The 15451-nt window shown below is 41.5% G+C and overlaps 1 protein-coding gene across 1 annotated transcript in view; it reads left to right on the top strand.

Moving 5' to 3' along the window:
* Positions 1-15451, top strand: part of MCC (MCC regulator of WNT signaling pathway) — a 373218-nt gene that overhangs the window by 117717 nt on the left and 240050 nt on the right. The gene's annotated exons all lie outside the window — the stretch shown is intronic.

Raw genomic sequence — 15451 nt, 5'->3', positions numbered from 1 at the left:
CAAAAATAGTAATTATAACGTATTGTGTTTATGTATGTCAGATTGTGTGTGTCAGTGTGTCTGTGTGTGCGCATCAAGTTGTATATCTCTGTGTCCGTGTGTGAATGTATCTGTGTGTGTATGAATTTGTGTGCAAGTGTCAGTGTCAGTGTGTCTATAAGTTTGCATCTGTTTGTTAATGTGTATGTATAATTGTGTATATGTATGTATGTATGTATGTGGCAGTGTATGGGCATACATCCAAGCAATCAAACACCAACACAACATGTAAGCACACTCCTGCAATCTAACACAAATATTACATCCAAAACACACTCTTGCAATCAAATGCAAACATTACATACAAACACACCCCTGTATTAACGCACTCACATTTATACAAGCACCCCCTTCAATCAGACACCAACAGTACACACCCATACACACCTGCACAGACACTGCTCACAAATACAACCCTGCAAGGATGAGCAAATGGTAGATCCCCAGCTGGCATAGCATCATTGGAGTTGTACTGCAGATGCAGATCTACCTTTTGGACACTTTTGCCCTAGGCCCAACAAACATTCTTGCACCAGGGCCCTCTCTATACTAGTTCTGCCACTGTTTTAGACATTAAAATCACTATACTCTTAGCCTATCATTGACTGCCCATAGCGTAGTGTATAAGAGAAAGCTGTAGAGGAGCCTGGGGGCAGTGGCGTACTAAGGGGGCGGTGCACCTCGGGTACCACTCACGGGACACATTTTCATGACACTTGCGGGAGTCTCCACATCCAGCAGCAGCATGTCCTCTGTTCTTGCGATCTGCGAGAACGAGGACATACTGCTGCTGGATGTGGAGACTCCTGGGCCCCTGTTCACTGTAGTGTGTAGTGTGTCCCCCGTCCTGGACACAGGTTAGAGTCGGGGAGCGCACGCACACACACACCTGCTCACTATACACACACACACACTCACTCACTATACACACACACACACACACACAATGCACCATGTTCCAAATTATTATGCAAATGATATTTTTCTCATTTACCTATATAATTGATGTAAATAACAGTCAGCATAATACTCATGTTATCAACTATTAAGAGTACAATTCAAATTTTATTGAACAAATGTCCTAATGATAACAGTATTTTTTTTTTAACATAAAAACCTTACAATGCACTGTTCCAAATTATTACGCACAGTAAGTTTCAAAACACTTTATAGGTTGTAAAGAACTGAAAATTGTCATTTATTGTGTTTGCAGCATATTTACTGAAATCAAAAGCTATTTCAATCAAACTTATAACAACATTTTAACTTTTTAAACATTTTAACATAGGACCCCTTGCATCCATTGAACTTGTGAGTTGTTGGACAGTTTCTGCTTGAATTTGTTTGTAAGATGTCAGAATAGCCTCCCAGAGCTGCTGTTTGGATGTAAACTGCCTCCCACCCTCATAGATCTTTTGCTTGAGGATGCTCCAAAAGTTCTCAATAGGATTGAGGTCAGGGGAGGATGGAGGCCACACCATGACTTTCACTCCTTTTATCCCCATAGCAGCCATTGATGCAGATGTTTTATTTGCAGCATGAGATGGTGCATTGTCATGCATGAAGATGATTTTATTACGGAAAGCATAGTTCTTCCTTCTGTACCAGGGAAGAAAGTGGTCAGTCAGAAACTCCACATACTTTGCAGAGGTCATCTTTACACCTTCGGGGACCCTAAATGATGCTCTTTTCCCATGATTCTGGCCCAAAACATGACTCCACCACTGCCTTGCTGACGTCTCAGCCTTTTTGGAACAGGGTGGCCGTCCACCAACCATCCACTACTCCATCCATCTGGACCATCCAGGGTTGCACAGCACTCATCAGTGAACAGGACTGTTTGAAAATTAGTCTTCGTGTATTTTTCTGCCAATGCAGCCGCTTCTGCTTGTGAGCATTGGTTAGTGGTGGCCGAATAGAAGGTTTATGCACAGTTGCAAGACTCTGGAGGACTCTACACCTTGATGTCCGTTGGACTCCAGAGGTACCAGCAGCTTCAAATATCTGTTTGCTGCTATGTAATGGTATTTTAGCAGCTGCTCTCTTGATCCGATGCATGGATCTGGCAGAAATCTTCCTCAATGTGCCTTTATCTGCACAAACCCGTCTGTGCTCTGAATTCGCCACAAATCTCTTAATATTGCGATGATCACGCTTACGTTTTCGTGAAATATCTAATGTTTTCATACCTCGTCCAAGGCATTGAACTATTTTACTCTTTTCGGCAGCAGAGAGATCCTTTTTCTTCCCCATATTGCATGAAAATGGTGCTCTGCTTAATAATGTGGAACACCCTCCTTTAGTCGTTTTTCCTTAAATTGGGCTCACCTGGCAATCTAATTATCACAGGTGTCTGAGATTGTTTTCAGTGATCAAAAGAGCCCTGAGACACAATGCCATCCATGAGTTAAACTGAAAAACAAAATATTTAATCTTTGTGACACTTAAATAGAATTTGCATAATAATTTGGAACAGGGTGTATACACATACACACATACACACACACTGCATACACTCTACACACACACTGCATACACTCTACACACACACTGCATACACTCTACACACACACTGCATACACTCTACACACACACTGCATACACTCTACACACACACTGCATACACTCTACACACACACTGCATACACTCTACACACACACTACGCACACACTTCATACACACTATGCACACACTGCATACACACTACGCGCACACTTTGCGCACACACTTTGCATACACACTATGCGCACACACTTAAAACTGTGTGTCTGTGTATCTGTATGTTTGTGTGTCTGTGTTTGTATCTGTGTATCAGTGTATCTGTATGTGTGTCTGTGCCTATGTGTCTCTGTACGTGTGTCAGTATGTGTCTGCAAGCGTGCGTGTTTTGTTGCTCTATCTGTATGTGTGTCAGTGTTTGTCTGTATCTGTGTCTCTATCTGTATGTGTGTCAGTGTTTGTCTGTATCTGTGCATGACTGTGTTTCTATGTATCTGCATGTGTGTACCTGTGTCTGTGTATCTGTATGTGTCAGCGTGTGCATCCATGTGTCTATGTATCTGCATGTGTGCCACTGTGTGTATATTTGAGTATATGTGCATACATCTCAGCATTTTGCCAACACTACACACATACACACCTGCATCCAAATAGCAACACTACATAAAAACACACCACATATTCAAAAAACACACTACACACAAATGCACGCCTGCATTTAAATGCCAACACTAGATGCAAACACACCCCTACATTTACTCACGCATACTTCATACAAAAACATGCTTACATTCAAACTCACAAACACTGCTCAGTGCTAAATACATTTAAAAAAAGCAAAAACTGCTCAATGCTAAACACATTTTAAAAATGTCTATCATCCCCGCCCCGGTTGCCAAATGCTCCAGGTACGCCTCTGCCTGGAGGACTCCACTTAAAGTGTTATAATGATATAGCACTTTAAGGTAAGAAAGTTCCAGTGTGATCTGGGCATCATAACTACTTTATTGGCGTGGAGTTTTGATGCCTGAAGTTTTCCTTTTAAAATAATACTTTTGTAATTCAAACTACTATTGTTTATATAAGTCCACTTTGGACAGAATTACTCCGCTATTCCAGAAGAATGAAAGGGCTACATGGAGGCCAAAATATGTCTCAATACATAATATTTTATATATTGAGATGTATTGTATTCAAGTTTTTTGTTAATTGTATACTTCCAATATCATTCTAAATTGTGCAATAATCTTAAAGTAAATAATCTTAAAAAAAAGTTATCCACTAAACGCCAAATTAAATCCAAATTGCAAAACTGAGGCTACAATAGCAAAGTTGTGACTATAGCAGAGTTTGAGAACTTGGGAACATTTTCCAAAATAGCCTCTTCAGTCTTTATGTTTCTGTTTATATTTATTTTGCTAAAATTAAAATGTTTGTTCATTTACAAATAAATGTAAGTTGTGTTCGGTTAAAAACAACCATCAAAACTTTTTTGCAAAGTTGTTTTTATTTTTGTGGGTTTTTTGGGGGGGTTTTTTTGCGGACCTTTGCTTTAACCCCTTAACCCCTTAAGGACCAAACTTCTGGAATAAAAGGGAATCATGACATGTTAGACATGTCATGTGTCCTTAAGGGGTTAAGGACTGAGCCAAATGTACACGTTGTGAACAGAACAAAACGTAAACAAAACCTGGCATTTGCGCTATATGTCTGTCCAACCGTAATTCACCTCTTTCATATTAAATGCACCCCTTTTAATAAAACGCCCCCTTATTATATATCATTTTATTCAGGGGAAACAGGGCTTTCATTTAATATCAAATATTTAGCTATGAAACATAATTTAATATGAAAAAAATGGGAGACAATAAGAAATGTTATTTTTTTAGTTCTACATGACATTTTAACTGTCAATGTCATAATACTGTTTGCTTTTACTGCAATAAAATACACATATTTGTATTCAGCAAAGTCTCACGTGTAAAACAGTACCCCCTATGTACATGTTTTATGGTGTTTTGGGAAGTTACAGTGTCAAATATAGCGTGTTACATTTAAAAATTGAAATTCGCAGAAAATTCGTAACGTGTAAGGATATCGCATTTATACCCACGCTCTTTAATGACTTACTAATTCTGCTATGCCCGCAGTTCCATGATTACCAATAGACATACACGTCCACACGGATTCATATAATATCTACACAAAGCCACCATTTGTATGAAACAATTACGGTTTTGCTTATTGTCACAGGATGTAAACTGATACTGGAATGTAGTTACTATTGTATACAAATGTGTCCAGAATACGTATATGCACTGTTTCTATGTTATTACTATTTTACATCACTATGTTGAGATGGGCCTGCGTGCCCAAAATGTGCTCCACTTTCTTGATAAAAATCAAATAAAAAGATTAACAAAAAAAAATAAAAAATTCGCCAGATTGGTTACGTTGCCTTTGAGACTGTATAGTAGCCCAGGAAATAAATTTACACCCATAATGGCATACCATTTGCAATAGTAGACAACCCAAGGTATTGCAAATGGGGTATGTCGAGTCTTTTTTAGTAGCCATTTGGTCACAAACACTGGCCAAAGTTAGCGTTAGTATTTGTTTGTGTGTGAAAAATGCAAATAATGCCAATTTTGGCCAGTGTTTGTGACTAACTGGCTACTAAAAAAGACTGGACATACCCCATTTGCAATACCTTGGGTTGTCTACTATAGCAAATGGTATGCCATCATAGGGGTAATTTTCATTCGTGGGCTACCATAGGGTCACAAAGGCAACGTAAGCAATCTGGTGAATTTTAATGTGAAAAAAATGAAACACAAGCCTTATATTTGACGCTGTAACTTTCGAAAACACCATAAAACCTGTACATGAGGGGTACGGTTGTACTCGGGAGACTTCGCTAAACACAAATATTTGTGTTTCAAAACAGTAAAAAGTATCACAGCAATAATATCGTCCGTGTAAGTGCTGTTTGTGTGTTAAATATAGTGCTAGCAAATTAAATTCCCTTTACTTTCGGCATGGGTTGTCAGGCAGGTCCTGCTAATTGTAATTAATTAGAATACCTAGTAATGTAAAAATATTACATAAATATATGTGTAGAATTAATATATGTGTGTGTATATATATATATATATATATATATATATATATATATATATATATACATATGTGTGTATATATATATATATATATATAAACTTTTAAAATATTTTTATATATACGTATATATTTATGTATATAGATATATATATATATATATATATATTATTTCGTTCTACGTGTATTTTGATATAATTACACGTATATTATTATCAAAATACAGTTAGAACGAAATAACACACATCTATATATTTTTTTATAATTTATTTTTAATTATTTTTTTCATTTTATTTTTTTAAGTATTTACATATTTTTTTTATATTATATATAAATATATATATAACAATAATTATATAAATATATATATTTAATCAGTATCAGTCTACGTGTAATTTGATATTAAAATATATATATATATATATATATATATATATATATAAATAGTAAAATACACCTAGACAGTGTATGTGTGTATGTATATGTGTATATATATATATATACTTAGATCAGATATATATATATATATATATACGATCTAAGTATATATATATTTTTTACACTTATTTTATTTTATTTTATTTTATTTCCAGCCAGCAGGGGGACTAACTGTCATTACAGTTAGTCCCCCTGCTGGCAATGCCTGAGCCAGCTAACCCGGCCATGTGATTGTGAGGTCCTCGCAAGGACCTCACTCTCACATGGCCGGGGGGCTCCCAGGAGGAAGGACGTGCCGCGGTCATGCTTATCATGACAAATACAAATTAATCTTAAAGGGATACTATAGTCACCAAACCAACTTTAGATTAAAGAAGCAGTCTCTATGTATAGATCATTCTTCTGAAGGCTCAATGCTCATTTCTCTGCCATTTAGGAGTCAAATCACTTTTGTTTCTGTCCATGCAGTGCTATCCACACCTTCCCTGGCTGTGACTCACATAGTCTACATGTAAAAAATAAAATAATAAAAGTCTAATTTTCAGTCAGATATTAACTTGCCTTAGAAGTTTTTATCTCCTACTTTGTAAACAGAACTTTAATCACACACAGGAGGCTCCTGCAAGATCTAGCTATAGCTATTAAAAGTGCATGAGGTAATACATTCTAAATGTGCAAAAAGGAAGTATAAACATTAGATCTCACTTAACAGAGCATATTTAGGAAGTCTGTGCATGGAGGTGTGACCAGGGCTGCATAAACAAAGTGATTTAATGCCTAAATGGCAGGGTATTGCGCTGGGACACAGCAGGGGCATTATCTATACACCAAAACTGCTTCATTAATTTAAAGTTGTTTTGGTGAGTATAGTGTCCCTTTAAATGAAAGAAAATCATATTTCATTTATACTTTCATATGTAGCCGAATGCCTACCAAATGTCTACAATTGTTTAAAATTAGAGCTTAAAAACAGCCTTTCCCTCCTCCTGTCAGTCACTTCAGCCTGTGTAGTAAACCCTCCTCTAGGCATCTCATTTGCTTGAATTCAGCCTAAGTAAAAGTGATACTTGCAAGGGGAATGAGGGAAAATGGGCAAGTTTTATGTGAGAGCAGTACCAGCTGCTTAGAGAGAAACAGACAGAATATAATGATTTATTGCAGGAGCTTTGGACAGGCAATCTCAGAATGGAGAGAGAACGAAAGAACCGATAAATTTTATTTACATACCATATAGCCAACATAAAGTGTTGGGGATTTTTAGCCTGTTATGGGATGCAAGTCTGTGCATCCCAGACAGGAGTATGCAATGGAAGTATGTCTTACAGCAAGTGTAACATCAACTGAAAAAATGATTGATGCTCTCAGCAGGAGACCAGGGAAATTAAAATAAATTAAAATATGAGCTTTTTGGTCACATATAGGGACATGTTTCTCAAAATATGAGCTTTTAATAGTATTAAGGATATAAACGCTTAAATGTACTCTATAGGCACACAGAACACTTCAGCTCATTGAAGTGGTCTGGGTGCTGTGTCCCTGTCACATTTATTTCAATGCACTTCAATTTCAATGCAATATAAAAAATTGCAGTGTTAGAGAAACTGTGATGTTTACATTGCAGCACTAAGACAGCCTCTAGTGGCGGTCTATCATTCCTGCTTGCTAGGCAACTTGAGGTTGCCTAACTGATCTTGACCGTCTTCGGAGGAGGCGGAGCTGAGGTTTGTATTCCTAACACTGTAGAATCCCGTTAATTGTAGAACATGACTCAAGCCAGATGGTTAGGAAACTGCAAACCTGTATCTGTCATGACAGGTTCACTTTAAAATATTTTGCGGCAATTATGTTTATTCAGTATGGCTGAAATTCTCATACTTAAACATGAACTTTAAAAGAAATATATACAAATGTATCCCCAAAACAAAGCAACGTATAAGCACATTAAAGCCTATATTTGGCCGAGCAGCAAGTTCTAGAACAGTCCCAGATTATCCTAAAAGTAAAATGTTTACATATTTCGATACCTACAATTTCTAATAATATATTTGATATGAGTAGTTCATGGAATGTAGGTTTCCATACAGGTAAAGCATAGCTACTTTATCAGCAAAGCATGTTTCTATTCATGTTTACAAGCAACTGCAAATTATGGAAATTCAGTGAAGCTGAAAAATGTTAAATTGCTGATATAAAGCATACTGATTGAATGTACACTACATGCCTCATATGATTGATTTCTAAAACTCCCACAGGGTTCCATAAGTCATAGCCTGTTGGATTCAATTCTTTGGGTGTTTCAGAGGGACTCCTGGTTCAACGGATGACCTAAAATATATATCCATATAATCTATTTATGCCAATTTGTTTTCTTTCACATTACATCTAAACTGCCTTCAATTTCATTTAGCAAAGGTACTTGGACATTTTGTATTATATTACCTAAATTGCATACCTGCTAACATTTCAGATTAACAAATAGGGACAGTTTAATTTTAGGGGTGCGAGTGTGGGTGTGGATCGGGATATGGGGGCTGTTGTGAGAAATTCTGGATGACTTACTAGGAACAATTTATACTACTATAATAAGTAATGTAGACTGATTCATAAAAACAATTTCTATGAGTGTGTGATAGGTGAAAAGGGGGACAGAACAGGGGACTGTCCCTCGTAAATAGGGACACTTGGGAGGTATGAAATTGGAGATGTCTTTTACTTATTTAGTGTGCGCCTGATTAATTTAAGGTAAGCAGACTTCATATTTAATTCTTCTTTAACACAGATGCTTGTAGGCGTATATTTTTTGTAATGCTTACATATAAGGACGTACCTTGTTTCAGTGTTCATGACTACATGGGACAGCCACCTTTAAAGGGACACTCTTGTCCCCTAAAACACTGTCTCTGCAGGCTCATTTTTATAAAAGTGCTGATTTCAAGAGACTCCCTGGAGGGTTTCCTACCTCATTCAGTATAATTTAAACGAATATACTCTTTGTGGTGGTTATAGTGCCATGAGTTTCTTAAGAACAGTTTGACTCCTTACCTGCGGTCCAGTCAGAAATAAAGCTTATTCATTCAAAGCCTATGTGGTTCTTTTAACCAACGATGACATGATGAACAAAGGTAAACCAAGAAATATACTAAAAAAATAGGTATTTATTTTATATATGACTCAGAAAACAATGTACATAGAGGATATGTTGCACATAATCTTTTGGATTGAATAATAATGAAAAATGCTGCTGGTTTTACTTTTAAAGTGTAGTGGGTATGTAACCTAAACAAGAAGGGCCAAAAATATAATTTGTGGAATGCCTACTTCACGCATCTTGATTTGTCTTGGCAAAAACCACAGAGAGCCCATTAAGTGACTATATATCTGAGTTTATTTAGCACATTCCTTCCAACATGCTGTGCTCAACTGTAAATAATGCATGTGTCCCATTCTAATGGTGACAGCAGAGACATAAAAGAAATCAAGCTTAGCATGATCATCACTATATATCCAGTATAAGGATATGTGTTGATCCAGCTGTACTAGGATCATGAATCCCTGTAGCAAAAGTGGTCACACACACTGGGAGCATGGTGATTGTATGTACAGATGTGTTCCCTAGAGCAATAAACCATTTTTATTTTCAGCTGGGATCAGTGATTTAAGTTATGCAAGACTCACTATCTGAACCGCTTTTCAGAGAGATGAAATTGATGATGGGCCATGTTCCTTCTGGCATTGTGTCGCATGCTTCCTGCAGTAGCTCTCACACCATGTTTCAGCTCTCCCTCGGCTGCAGTTAAATGGTTAATCAAAGCAGGGACAATGTAAGGATTTTCAGCTACAAAGGCAAAGATGCATCCCCCCCATGCATCTTTTCCTGTGTCTCTTAATCCCCTTTTACATTATTTTTACCTCATTTTGTTCCTTATCCCCTTTTTTGAATGTCTTGCCTCCCTTACTGTATCTTACCCCCTTTGGTGTTCTTCAGCCCCCTTTAGTCTACGTTATCTCCCCATTTTCCACTTTGTACGTCTTACACTTCCATCTAACCCTTTGTCTTTCTCTCCCCCCAGTTCCTCTGTGTGTCTCTTCCTCCCCTCCCCCAAGCCCCTCAGTATGTCTCTTTTCCTCCAGTCTCTCTGTTTGCCCTTCCCACTGTCTCTGTGTCGTGTTTTCCCCAGCTCCCCACCAGCCCCTCTGTGTCCCCCCCCCCCCAGCCTCTCTGTTTGTCTATCCCCTAAGCCCCATCTCTGTCCCCTCCTGATCTGCCTGCCTCCTTAGCTCCTTGTAGCATGGCCGAGCAGGCGGCAGTAGGGGAGCTTCTTTTTCCTCTACTCAGTCTAACAGGAAACTGTTCAATGCTCCCAGCGAGCAGCTTCCTGTCAGACCACATAGAGGATATAAAAGATCCCCTACTGCAGCCCGCTCAACCATGCTGGAGGTAGGGGGAGCACTGTGCTGTGTGCTCACTCTGCTGCTAGTCATCCGGAAGTTACTTCTCCCGGGTCCATGCACCCTAAGGCGGCTGCCTCTGCTGCCTTATGGTTCTAATAAAAAAAAAAGATAAGTCCTGCGCTCACTCCCATCACTCCTGGGTGGCAGCAATGACGACAGTACACATCAGCCCCAATATATAGTTAAAAACCAAAGAAAAAAAAGAAACGCTCTCGCCTTAATCCTTATGTATATGTAACCCTTTTTTGCCCTGCTCCTGGCAACAAGCCGTAGCTAGCAGCAGTTACACCATCTTCTGTCGCTGACAGGGATCCTGAGCCTCTGCTATAGTTGGGAGATCGGGACATCTTGTTCTGACGCAGTGCCTCCACTCAGTGCAACTTCTATTTATGGGGAACCCACCCCACTGAGTAGATGAGTACCCGCCACTTAATAACTCAGATACAGTTATTAGGGAGAATCCTGAAGCAATCTCTGGAGACAGTACCTTGGAGTGACTTCTGTAACTGCAGATATTTCCAGAGAGATCCAGCAGAATGTAGGACAGCAGCAGAACAGCAATGGCAATCCTTTCTCTTCCTTCTGCTGGCAGGATGCAAGAGCTCATTCACACTCCTGCACAGGGCCGTCTTTAATAGTGATTGGACCCTGGGCAAGCATTTGCTTGGGCCCCCTGGACCCTGCTGCCCTCCCACTCCCTGGCATGCAATCATGCCTTACACTCCAACCCAGTAGCGGAACTAATGCAGTGAAGCCCTGGTACAAGAAAGTTGTTTGGGCCTCCCCCTCTAGCACAAGAGTGGCGAAAAGATACATCCCCATCTGTCATACAACTCCCACAATGCTATGCTAGCTGGGGATCTATACTTTGCCCATCCTTGTAGGGTTGTATTTGTGTGCAGTGTTTGTGCATTTGAATGTAAGCCTGTTTTTGTATAGAGTATATGTGTGCATGTAGAGGTGTATTTGTATGTACTATTACAATTCGAATTCAGAGGTGTACTTGTGTGTAGTGTTTGCGTTTGAATGCAGTGGTGTGTGTTTGTATGTATGGTTGACTTTTAAATGCAGGTGTGCAACTGTGAGTTGGTGTATGCATATCATTTTGGCATTTTAATACTGGGTTTTGTTTGTATGTAATATTTGCCTTCAGGGTTGTTATAGGATGTAGTGTTGTCTTCTAAACATTTGTGTATAGTATTGGTGTTTGAGTAAAGGGTGTGTTTTATATATAATTTTGGAGTTTGAAATCAGGGGTGTGTTTGTCTGTAATGTTTGTGTTATCAGGGATGTGTTTGCATGTTGTTTTTGATTGCTGGGATGTATACACATACACATCAACACACATATAAACATACTGACACATGCACATACCTTGACATACAGATACACACACTGGCACATGCACACAAATTCTGATATGCACACTGGCACATAAACACTCAGATACACACCGACACAGTTACACACTGGCACACACATACACACAGATACACACACTCGGACATACATGTGATAATTTTTATGTTTGCAGCAGGGCAGAAGCAGAGAGTTGGAGGAGGCACAAAGCTTGTAAATGTTGATGCTGCTGTGGCAAGGCAAGCTGGTACTGTTATATGTAATGCACAACAAAAAAAATAATTAAAACATAAAATAAACACTGTGCATAAATGCAACTGCAGCAATAATTAAACTAATCTAAACAGAAAAAAGCAGTGAGTGGGGGCACAGGGTAAAAACGCAGTGAGGGGGAAGGCAGGAGCAGTGAGTGGGGGCACTGAGAAGCAGTAAGTGGGGGAAAGCAGGGCAGGGGCAGAGAGTGGGGGCATAGAGAAGAGAAGAAGTGAGTGGGAGAAGGCAGGGCAGGGGCTGAGAGTGGGGGCATAGAGAAGAGAAGAAGTGAGTGGGAGAAGGCAGGGCAGGGGCTGAGAGTGGGGGCATAGAGAAGAGAAGAAGTGAGTGGGAGAAGGCAGGGCAGGGGCAGAGAGTGGGGGCATAGAGAAGAGAAGAAGTGAGTGGGGAAGGCAGGGCAGGGCCAGAGAGAGGGGGCATAGAGAAGAGAAGAAGTGAGTGGGGAAGGCAGGGCAGGGGCTGAGAGTGGGGGCATAGAGAAGAGAAGAAGTGAGTGGGGGAAGGCAGGGCAGGGGCAGAGAGTGGGGGCATAGAGAAGAGAAGAAGTGAGTGGGAGAAGGCAGGGCAGGGGCTGAGAGTGGGGGCATAGAGAAGAGAAGAAGTGAGTGGGAGAAGGCAGGGCAGGGGCAGAGAGTGGGGGCATAGAGAAGAGAAGAAGTGAGTGGGGAAGGCAGGGCAGGGCCAGAGAGAGGGGGCATAGAGAAGAGAAGAAGTGAGTGGGGAAGGCAGGGCAGGGGCTGAGAGTGGGGGCATAGAGAAGAGAAGAGAAGAAGTGAGTGGGGGAAGGCAGGGCAGGGGCAGAGAGTGGGGGCACAGAGAAGAGAAGAAGTAAGTGGGGAAGGCAGGGCAGGGCCAGAGAGAGGGGGCATAGAGAAGAGAAGAAGTGAGTGGGGGAAGGCAGGGCAGGGACAGAGAGAAGAGACAAAGTGAGTGGGGAAGGCAGGGCAGTGCCAGAGAGTGGGGGCATAGAGAAGAGAAAAAGTGAGTGGGGGAAGGCAGGGCAGGGGCAGAGGGAAGAGAAAAAGTGAGTGGGGAAGGCAGGGCAGGGCCAGAGAGTGGGGGCACAGAGAAGAGAAGAAGTGAGTGGGGAAGGCAGGGCAGGGGCATTGAGTGGGGGCACAGAGAAGATAAGCAGTAAGTGGGGGCACAGAGAAGATAAGCAGTAAGTGGGGGAAAGCAGGGCAGGGGCATTGAGTGGGGTGGTTTTTCTAAAAACTATCTTAGCTATAGCCATTCACCCAGAAGGAGAGGATCAGGGACTGCATACACTTACCTTCAACTCAGCTTAGTGCTGGCTGAGGCTAATGGGAGTGGGAATGAGCAGCAGCTCATTCCTGCCTCTCCTCCCATGCTGCTACCTTCTGCTGCCTCCTTCCTCCCGCGGTGCTCTCTTCTGAAGCTGGTAGGAAGTGATCGGCTGTCACTTCCTCCCAGCCAGCTAATACTACAGGGGCCGGTCGGCTCTTAAAGGGCCATGGCACCCCACCGGGTCCCTGTTCAGAGATACCCATCGGGTGGCCCTAAATGCATGGGCCACCTGATAGGCCCCTCCAAATTGTTGTGGGCAGTGTGGGCCCACAGGGCAGCTGCTTTGGGCCCCCCAGGAGTAACTGGGCCCGGGGCAGCTGTCCCTTTTGCCCTGTGTTAAAGACGGCCCTGCTCCTGCAGAAAGTTCCAGAATCTGCAGGGAGTTGAACATAAAATGACAGTCTTCTAATTCTCCTAGCAGGACAAAGGGTGGAACTTTAGTCAAACTCTATGTCCATTGTCATTGGCCGTTCTGCATAGGCATGCGCAGCCTATTGCATAAGGGTGTGCACCCTAAAGCACAAACACACACTCTGAGTATACACACACACACCCCCCATGTATTTTAGGGTACTTTTGGGGTGTTTTAAAAAATGAGTTTTTTCTGTGCTTGGTGATGATTGGATTAGAATTAGTACAGTTATTGATCCAATTATCTCCCAAGCAGAGGGGAGGGATTGTGTGCTATGTGTGGCAGTGCCTTACATTGTAAATGTGTTATTGGTTTGGAAGTTTGTGTCCCTGTCCCCAACAAGGTCCATGTGGGCGTACCCATTGCATGGGGATTGTCATATAAAGTGTAGCTCCCATTAAAGAGAGATTTGTTTACCCCTTCATAAAGTCTAGGCTCATGTTTGGGGGATTGGCTATACTACATTCACTCTGGGCATTGCTATATCACAATACTGCCCGGAGTATAATCACTAGCTCTTCTAAGAGCTGTTCCTACTACGTTCTCTGCACTAGGAGAGTTCTACCCACTGGAAGCTGGATCCTGGTCTAGGGTCCAAGGTGGGTGGAGGACAGTGAGACGCCAACCAAGCTGCGGCAGTTTGTGGGGTTTATGGTGGTTATGGTGTTCCAGTGCAGTGCTTATGGGACTTGCAAGTACTAGGAAGCAGCGTTTGACGGAGGTACCTGGTCGGGGTGCCAGGCGGTTCGTCACAAGTTATTAATAGGATATTTGCTACAGGTGTCATAAGTAATTTTAAGACATCTACAGATTCACGTGATGTCACTTCCTGGTGATGTGCACAACAGGAACTGGATACAGGAAGCCAATTGAGAAATCTGAAACCACAGGAATTATTTACATTGGAATAAAATAACTATATATTTTGGGACCATGCAAGAGGATACCACACTTCAGATGAAACCTTAAAGGGACTCTCCAGTGCCAGGAAAACAATCCTCTCCCTCCCACCTCCCATCCCCGGTTGCTGAAGGGGTTAAAACCCCTTCAGTGACTTACCAGAGGCAGCGAAGATGTCCCTCGTCACTGCTTCTTCCTCTGCCCACGCTCCTCCTCTTCCTCACGTCAGCCGGCGGGGGAGACTGATCCCGCTCACCAGCGGGGGAGACCTAATGCGCATGCGCGGCAATGCCGCGCATGTGCATTAGACCTCCACATAGGAAAGCATTGAAAATGCTTGTCAATGCTTTCCTATGGGGGTTTTAACGATGCTGGAGGTCCTCACATAGCGTGAGGACGTCCAGTGACGCTATAGCACAGAAAATCTGTGCTATAATCCCGGAAGTGCCCTCATGTGGCTGTCTAGTAGACAGCCACTAGAGGAGGAGTTAACCCTGCAAGGTAATTATTGCAGTTTATAAAAACTGCAATAATTACACCTGCAGGGTTAAGAGTAGTGGGAGTTGGCACCCAGACCACTCCAATGGGCAGAAGTGGTCTGGGTGCCTGGAGTGTCCATTTAAATGTGAAATGCATCACATTTGGTACTATAG

The sequence above is a fragment of the Pelobates fuscus genome, chromosome 5 (assembly GCF_036172605.1).
Source record: "Pelobates fuscus isolate aPelFus1 chromosome 5, aPelFus1.pri, whole genome shotgun sequence".
In the NCBI taxonomy this organism is placed as follows: domain Eukaryota; kingdom Metazoa; phylum Chordata; class Amphibia; order Anura; family Pelobatidae; genus Pelobates; species Pelobates fuscus.
The sequence above is the reverse complement of the archived record's forward strand: the minus strand, read 5'-3'. Positions and strand labels throughout refer to the sequence as shown.